Source organism: Aethina tumida, chromosome 5 (assembly GCF_024364675.1).
Source record: "Aethina tumida isolate Nest 87 chromosome 5, icAetTumi1.1, whole genome shotgun sequence".
Classification (NCBI taxonomy): domain Eukaryota; kingdom Metazoa; phylum Arthropoda; class Insecta; order Coleoptera; family Nitidulidae; genus Aethina; species Aethina tumida.
In genome coordinates this window covers 4,049,460-4,059,182 of record NC_065439.1, presented here as the reverse complement: position 1 = coordinate 4,059,182, position 9,723 = coordinate 4,049,460, and the positions used below count along the sequence as shown (strand labels likewise).

At 33.1% G+C, this 9,723-nt stretch overlaps 1 long non-coding RNA gene across 1 annotated transcript in view; it reads right to left on the bottom strand.

Moving 5' to 3' along the window:
• Nucleotides 1-304: 304 nt before the first annotated feature.
• LOC126265558 (uncharacterized) overlaps nt 305-9,723 on the bottom strand; it is a 30,878-nt gene continuing 21,459 nt past the window's right edge. The window contains exon 3 of the long non-coding RNA XR_007548043.1: nt 305-365. This is a non-coding gene — a long non-coding RNA (uncharacterized LOC126265558). The remainder of the gene's footprint in view (nt 366-9,723) is intronic.

The window sequence follows — 9,723 nt, the reverse complement described above, 5'->3', positions numbered from 1 at the left end:
AATACATAAAACAAACATAAAACATAAAATATAAAACATAATTACATTATTAATTAAATAGGCAACAAAAAATATTATACATTTTTTCTTTAGAAACAAATTTTAATAATCACAATGAAAATGTAAGATATTTCTGAACTCATTGATGTGTTGTATGAAGAATTGATGGTAAAAATTAGGGACCAGGTAGAATATGTCAATCAATCAATCAATCAATCAATAAAGATGTAAATATTATTAATGGGATTAACGTCAATCAGCTATAACCATTTTTTGTATTAGTGATAAAAAATAGTATTATTAAGTATTTTTTTCTGGTATCCATCCTGAGAAAGGTGTAACATCTTTCTGAAGACTCCTGTTTACTGAAACCAATAAATTAGGGCCATTTAGTATTAAGAAACAAATAAATCAACAAAAATTTATGTGAAATATATTGTTGTGTTGAAATAGTATAAATCAGATTGTCTTAGTTTTTATTAAATGAATTATATTAAAGATGGGTCACCATGTTCATCATCAATAATCAATATTCTGTGGTGATAAAAAGATTTTCTGAAATTGAATTTATCATATTTGTTAAAACTTCTCTTTAAAACTGATGAAAATTATCAACACAATGAGAAATAAAGACGTTTCCTGACTTGTCCATTTGAACCGACACAGCTAAAACCGTTTGAACATAAACATGGCAAAATTAGAAGTGAACGCCCATCCAAAATAATATTTGTAAGTGCATTTGTTCTATCCCACCCACATATGATTTCCATATGAAAGTGTGTCTGCCGCAATTTGCATAGAGAATGCAGCCCATTTCGGATGCCACAATCCAATCTATTTACTGACACGCCATTATTATTTAAACAACATCTAAATTGACACTTCTTCATTGTGCTCTGATGGTAATTTTTGACGAGGCAAATCCTCGAAATGATTTCGAACGTGGAAAAATGGTTTCTCAGCAGTGTTTCTTGGTGATTGCGCCAACTACTGATTTATACACATAAGGGGTGGCACGCACCAGACCAGTATCTGCGTATTTTATCTCTCTAATCTCTCAAGACAGCTGCAAGCTGTCGGGTAATTTTAAATACATGGATCTTCCACACAAAAATAAATTAAATCTGTAGTAACAAAAAATGGGGGAGTCAAATTTATGCTTTACACATAAAATTGTAAATAATGGGGGAGGCTGCATCTAATTGCTTTAAGGTGTGCTAATTCACTCACAAATGCACAAAGAAAATAATTAGCTAAACGAGTTAATAAACATCACAAATCGATTTGTTGGCAAAAAAGCCAAATTGACGTTTATTCGAAGCTCATTGTTATGAATACAAAATAAAGTGCTTTTGTGATCGGGAGGTCCTATATAAAATCAAAGAGTTCATTGAATGTTAAACAGATAGGCCAGTGACATAGTCAAAGGGAATCGCAGCCGATTGAAAATCAATTACCTTTATGAATTTTAAATTGAATTTTGTTTACTTTGAAGGTGGGCTTACAACGGATAAAATTAATATCAATTTTTTCAAAGGAGCGGGTCTTGTTTTAATTTGCCTCACTCAAACATTTATGCTGATGATGAACACTCCATGTTTTTATATACAAGTTGGTCAAAATTATTTATTTTATTATTTTAGACGAGGAAATAGTTGAATCATTAAAGCTAGCTTTGAATATTAGTTAATAAATTCCTCCATAAAAGCAATTATAGTTAACATTAGCGTGAAATGGTGTAATAACAGTGACGTAAATAATTAAGAAGGCGAAATAAATTCGTGGGTGTTGTTCGTGCATTATATATTTACCATTTTCTGGCCACATAATCTGTATTGTAGTAAAGGAACACCATTCGCATGGCGGATAATGGTCCACTATAAAATTATATAAACTCTTAGATAGTCGGGTGTACGGTGCGCCGTTCCCGTCCTTGTTCAGGCAGTTAAGGATTATATTTAAGACGATCGTTAAGAACAATACCCGTCGTTAATGCATCATTTAAGTGGTGCTCAGAGCCTGTCAAATATACGAACGTTATAAAACCGTACAGTATATCATAAAATATACATAGATCGAGTGGAAAAAGCTGCGGAGCAATTAATATGGTCGAAGCACAAAGCAACCACTGCTGTTTATAGGCATTTGTAAAAAAGTGCACTTGCCTTTAATTCAAGCAACACGTCTCCGTTATTATTCAGGCAACGTTCCACGTCCTCAAAGCAAATACTTTTTTATATGCTAACGCAGCCAGTTCATTCAAAATTAACAATGAAAGGATGTAATTCTGCTTACAAGAGGAGAAAAAACTGAGCACGTGATTATTTTCACTTCATTACGTTTGGTGACAGTGCTTTTAAAGATTTTCGTGTCGGCGACCCATTAAGTGGCGGCGGACATTTTATTCCCTCCAATTATATGGCTGCGGTCACCGCGGAAATCGTGCCGTTCAAATTTACAATGCGATTTGGCTAAAATGCACTCGTAAAATCTGAGTTATCGCCCATAAAAATCTCCATTCATAAACCGCCCTCAAACATCTCAATTGCGCAAATTACATTTAAGTTTTTGCCGACGAAGCACTGATCAATCAAGTGTCATTAGTTGGTGTGTTGCAAAGACTGACAAAACTGCTCCACAACAAAAGTAATAATTTCCTACTTACGACAAAGAGAATGCTCCAACTTTGACCGTTTCCCATCTTCTGAAGGATTTAGGTTTCAGATGTAATGGTCAATTTAAATCCCTTTCTGCTTTCTTATTCCCCTTTACGTTGCATGACGTTCGCAATCGCAGAAACTTTGATTTGTTGCCTCCAGGCAGGATATGCACTCGTTGTTTTTTTTAATATTTTAATAGCTGAGCTGAATTGTTCGGCTTACTTTGATGAGTTTCGCAAACAACAACACCCACGAACAAAACTTAATAAATTAAGAGCCAATAACTTAAAGTTGTAGTTCTGACGTTAGATTAGAAAACTTCCACCCAACCACATATGCAACTTAAGAAAACTTCAATATTTATTAGTGTACTACGAAACTTATTTACGAGAGTTTCCGATTAAAAAATTTAATGAGATAACACCCCCCATAACTTCCTTACGATAAGATTGTACTGTGTGATTCAAGGCAAAGAAAAAACATCAAATTAATTAGATGGCTTGTTTAGAATTCAGTGACCAATTACACGAAGGGACCATCAGATTATAATGATTAAGCCAGATGAAACGTTGGAGGATGAATCATACTTGAAAGTTACTACGACACTAACTTTAAAGTGGCCACACTTGAATCTGAAACTTTTTTGCTTCTCAAATGGAAAGAATATCAAAGGAACAATGTTGCTCTAATTAAAATTTTGTCTGGTTTGTTGTTGCCTCCAAAATCATTACTGAATTTACTTACTGAAGTAAGTTTTAGTAAAATTTAGCCAATAAATTAAAAGACAATTTAACAGATAGCATCAAGTTTAGAAACAAACTAAAAGTTGAAGACTTCCCGAAGTGCAAATATTAAAAATTCAGTTCACATAGAATAATCAAATTTCTCAACATCAAAGACATTCGCTTTATGAAACTTGGAATTACCATATTGCATTTAACTGCACTTTAAACTTTAACCCCACGATTATATTTGGAAGAAGTGACATCTTGCCACGATTGGACAATCCTGTGTTTTATTTACGACACCCTTCTTTCCACGATGGGGGAGAGAGAATAATATAGTGAACGAAATCCCCTACAGTCGCCTTTTGAGGATAATGTACCTTTCCGGATTGATGCGTCCGCACAATATTATGGAGTTAATTGGAGGAAGTGGTCTTAGATGAACCCATTAATTCTCGGGTTTGCTGCCTCATTTTTATCTTAGGGGGGCGAATAAAAGTCACTCTCCGATGAGGATTTTGCTCAAGCTCACAGACAATTCGATGAAATAAACCGGCGACACGTTAAATTCATCATATTGACGTACCTTATTGAGAACCCACTTACGTAAAATATATCGGGAGTCGGGAATATTTACAGTCGCTTAAAATTCAGCAGAAGCCACGACAAAGGGAATAAAAAATTAAAACCGACAGGACCCCATAAAAATACGCCGTTCCAATTTGAAAATTATATGCTAAATTTGTGTCTGAGGCGTTAACCTGCACAGTGAAACAATCTCGGGTGGGAGATCTGCGAACCGGGGCGGATTTTCATATCAAAAAATTTATGGTCGAATCAGTCGGAATATGCAGAAATAAAAAAGGTCAGTCTTTATGGAGTTCCGCGACATTCATGAGACGTTCCCCAGTTGGACGCGGACCATGGTTTCGATAAATGCACCGTCAGATATTGGTCGGGATTTAGGGAGTTTCGGCTCTAAAGTAATTTATGTGATCAACCGTTTCAGCTTTTATGCCTTCCTTACCTTTATATATGATGTAAAATGTTTGATTATAATTTCCTAAGACTTGTACATTTTAAACTATCCAATTTGTATGGTAAATAATAAGTTTATTCTATAGAATTTTTAGGTATCTTCTATATTGTATCGTAAATATCATATGGAATGTCACAATATGTAAATTTCAGAACTCTCTTAATTCCACGACACAAAAACGTAATTTTTGAAAGTTAGGTGAAGTTAAAAGTGGTCCAAAGTTTATAAATAATATATCGAAACTTTGAGAACTTTTTGAAGCCGTTAAAAATTCAACAAGTTGTATATAAATTGTGAAGTTTCAATGTCAAATTCGTTTAGTTTTTGAGTGATATTGTGAAAGAAACTAATTGTGCTTCTGGGAAGTTTGCCGATGGAACCACGTAGGAATGAACAACAGTCGCAACGACAAAAGACCGCTGATAAAAATCTGGGCAGCCCAACAACGGCCGTACGCAGAGACAGAAACGGATCGTGATACGCACACAATAACAAAGTGGTCCCCGTCCCTTTAATCGCACCGGTCGTGTGCTCCTGTGCCGCAATTGACGTAATAAAATCAAAATGAAAACATCCCCCTGCATATTTTTTACGGACGGAATTACAACAACTCAGCTCAGCTGTCGGTGGTGGATTATTGTAGCACGCGCAGCCCAAATGTCGACCCTCAGGATTGTTATTATGGGGTAGGTTAGGAAAGGGAGGCGACGCCGGTGCGTGTGCCGAGACCAAGGTCGCCACATCGGGCCCTTTCGGCAACTGCACACTTCTTCAGTCATCGCTAAAAAACTGATAATAATATCGGTTACGTCGAAAACACTTTTCAAAGAGTTTGACAGGTCGTGTATATTTGAGACTTGATTAAATTTAATCCGGGAACGTTCGACGTCGAACGGCTTATCGCTTCCGGAAAAAGCCGGATTAAACAATAAATCATAAACCCATGTGCAGATTGATGGGCCGTTATTTGCATTCCTACTTCTAAATACGGCGGCACATTTAATATCGATTAAACGCCAAGTGAAACGAGATGCGTATCGGTGGAATTTTGTCTGGAATAATTCCCGTCTCGAATTCTTGCACGTATCAATCCCCTCGACGGTTTGTGCACGACATTTGCTTCGATTCCGTCGAATTCATCATTAATACGGGGGGATTCAAAATCTCCACTCGCCCGAGTGAACATATGGTATTAAAATTTGCTGAAATATTAGAGGGGAGGTTTCTCTCTTATTATTACACAAATGGCCTGTCAAGAATTAAATCATTACCATATTTTGTTTAATGTAAGCTTAGAACTCTCTTCATTCCACACAAATATACTTATTTAGTATCAAAATGTTCAATTATTATTAATTTAATTGATTTATATAATTTTTTATAGAATCCATGAAGTAAGTATTTCAGACTGTCTAATTTGTTTATAATTTTGCTTATAATGTTTCATAATTGTATTCAAAATATTTAAATGTTTATTCAAAATTGTTCATGAAGTTTTTTTGATGTGTTAATTGTATACAGAACTATTTAAATTGATATTATTATATACAAAACTGATTATAATGCTTTTTAACAGTTTTAATTATATAATAGACTTAAGATTTTATTTTTTTTTTTTTCTACATTTTTAGATAAAAGTAGAGAAGCTGTCTAATTTATAGTTTAATAAAGTGTTTATACAATTATTAATTATATATGTAAAGGTTTTAAATTGTCTTAATTATTGAATAACTTTCTGAAAAATGTATAATATATAAAGTTTCAAATTGAAATATTTATAGAATACATATATTAAATTGGATGTGGGACTTCTTAAATGTGTTTGTCATAAAATTTGAAGCTGTTAATTGTATACAAAATTCTACAGGAATTATGAAAGGTATTAACATTCACATTTTTACATTCTCCCCTATAAATTTTAATAGTAGAACATATTATTTAATTTGTCATTCTTTAATAGTGACTTAAGAAGTATTAACACGTTAACGATGTGCATAAATTGAGTTTTTGTCATATCTTCAATTAGCATTCGCACGTTAAACATTATTAACAGATTTAATTAATGGCAAAAATGTTTTCCTCTGACAAATGATTATTAAATACTCCCTTATCACGATGGCTCCGATAACATACACTAAGAATGACATATAGCACAGCGTAAATCACGACAGATACAGAAACAAACATTTATTCATTTCCCGTCTGTTCTTTACACCTTATGCAGTGTTGCTACAATCGAAGGGAAACGATAAAATCTATGCATAAAAATACAATGGAAACACAATAAATCTTGGCCACAATACAAATAAAAAAAAATAATCCTGCGACACGCATAAAATATTAAATTATAACTTGTTTGAAAATATTTTAAATATTGTTTCATCCAATTTATCGTAAGTAAGACTTTGAAGGATGAATAAAGTGGTTTAAAAATTGATCGAAACATTAATTCATATAATAGTGTTTATTTAATTTCACGGAGTATATTTTATTGCACAGATTTCAGTAACAGAACAACGTGTACAGATGATATTGATCTCCAGATATGTCCCGATTCATTTATATTTCACGGAGGCCGATGCCGAAATATCTCTGTTTAAATTTTAAGCCGGATAAATCATTGATTGCCCCATTTCGGGGATTATGATAATTTATTTTTAAAATAATGTTAATTCAGCTAACGTACGGGGTTGTAATCTTCAGTCTGGGGGGTAGATATGATCTTATTGAGGAGAAAGTTTAAGTAATGGTACATTATATCAAAAATAAATAGTTGATAAAAAAGGGTGGTGGTTATCTGAGGCACCGCAATGAATATTTTTTAAGTAAAACATCTTGGAGTGGAGTCGGGAGATTCCTCCGGTTCCGGCACGTCATTGAGTGGGTCGTATTCCTGTCGTTCTTTTGGTGGGACAGTATTGATCGCATTTCGGAATGTTTAATAGTTAATGGGCAGAATTTTCAGGGTTTAACTTTATGAATATTCAGTGTCATATATTGCATTAAATATGCGAAACTTTGTACTGATATTACACATAAAGTTCGCCATATACATTTATCCAACAAAGCATTTCAAGTCAACTTTTTGAAATAATGTGTGCTAATGAGGTTTCTGTTAGTTTTTATCTACTTCTCCATTCTACTGGCAATGTTTTCCGGGGGATTATGTTGCGCATCACTTCGCCCGGCTTATTTTGTTTATTAAAATGGGATTACACTAAAATAAGACTTTATTCATTGCAATTCCTGCAACATTTACAATTTCTTTTAAAAACTCATTCCACATCAAATAAAATATTAAGTGTGTGCAACAAAATTTTATGAGGTATAAAGTGTAAACGCAACAATGTATGTATAAAGGAACATCCACTTCTTTTTTAAAATTAATGGACTCTGTGATAACATTAAAAATTGTTCACATAAATTAATTTGAATTTAATGTATATGTGTTGGAGTGTTTAACTGAAATGGCAAAGTACGTGTTCCGCAAAGGGTTGTAGATGGTAATCGGAATGAACGCCCACCATCATTCAATCCAGCTAGATTTCCTTTCAAATAAATTATTTCGTCTCGCCATTAATAATGGAAATGGCAGTGGAACAACTTTTCTGCCCGATAAACGTGTTATCAAAATTTCTTTTCCTTCGAAGGACGTTGTTAGTCCAGGCGATGGCCTTGAAGGATATGATTAAATTTTCATTGGACTGTTCTTAAATTATAATTATTGAAATTACAGTAGTTCAGCAAATCTTAAATTATTCAAATAATAATTGAAAAATTTACACAATAAATGATTAAACTGGATGAAATAGAAATAGGGGATGAGGATTCCCATCACAAAAAGTGTCGCAACAAATTTAGGTTTGGGTAATTTAACTAAACGACGTGGCCTGAAATAATATAAACAATTTTCTTGCAAGTTTCGGCTCCCATAAATAGTACATAAAAATGTTATCACCTCCTAATGGCTCCGATGCAATTCCGTCCGGCCATTTAAGATAAAGGATAACCGTATGTGGGGATGGAACGTGGCGTTTTTAAACTTGGAACGCACGGCCCAATTCCCATTTAAAATTACGCCACATCGGTACATAAACATATAATTTACGAGGCGGATTCAAACGTTTTTGCCAAACGATAAATTCGAGAGACGCTTAAGTAATGTTTCAGGAGCCGCAAAGTCCGTTGACAGCTGAAAACTACCGTCCTTTGACGTACGTCGAAAGTCGCCTGAAAATGAAATATATTCGCAGTTTTAATCTTTTCCGTGTGCAGTAAAATTAGCGGTCGCCAGTCACGTACTTGTGTCCCTTTTATCTTAATTACCGTTGTGGAGGTACGGCGGACTGGCCCCCGCGTCGCCGCCCCCGACATGCCGCACGGACGCTCGTATATCTGGGCGGGGGGTGATTTTTGGGGTGTCGCAAAATTCGCGCACTGGGGAACGAAAATAATGACGTATGGAAACGCGATTGGATTGTGAAGACTTCCTGAATTAATCCTCTTGACAGTCCATGTAAAATTAAATGGTTCTTTATTTTAATATTAAATTTTAAAAATGCATATAGATAAAATAATATGAGAATGGATACCATTTAAAATATTTAATAAATCCTTTACGTTTTGCACTAAACTAATACATACATAAATAAATTATTGCTAAATATGAAATAAAATAAATGTATTACGTTAAAATTATATTATCATTTCATTTTAAAATTGCTCCAAATGTAATTATAATATATAAAATTTATCTTTGCACACATAAACCAGATTTATGTATGGAGATATTCCATTTACCACATATATTATTTTTAATATATCTTTATTTAATATTTTCATTAACATTAGTTCTTTTTCAAAACTTAATTAATATTTAAAACATGTATATAAAGAAGATTTCAAATGTGAAAGTCACAATTTATGAGTAACTGCAGTTAAAAAATATTGTCTATGTTTACAAATACTTTTTGTAATCACAATTTATTTCAATAAATGTTTTATATGTTTATTTTACTGAAGAAAATTATTTTGTACCCTGTTATAATCTTAAAATGATCCTCTATATCAATTTAAGTTCAGTAATAACACTTGTTAATTTGAGTATTTATATATTTTATGTGTATAAAAGGTAAAATATATATTTATTATTCCCAAATGATACATATTCTATTTAATTTTGTTAAACATTTCGTAGTTACGTCGAGTAATAATGCTGTAAACATTGTTAACTCTAAAATTTGTATACAAAACCTAAACATATAATTTAAGGTTTCCTATTTATTTTATTGTAGAGTTC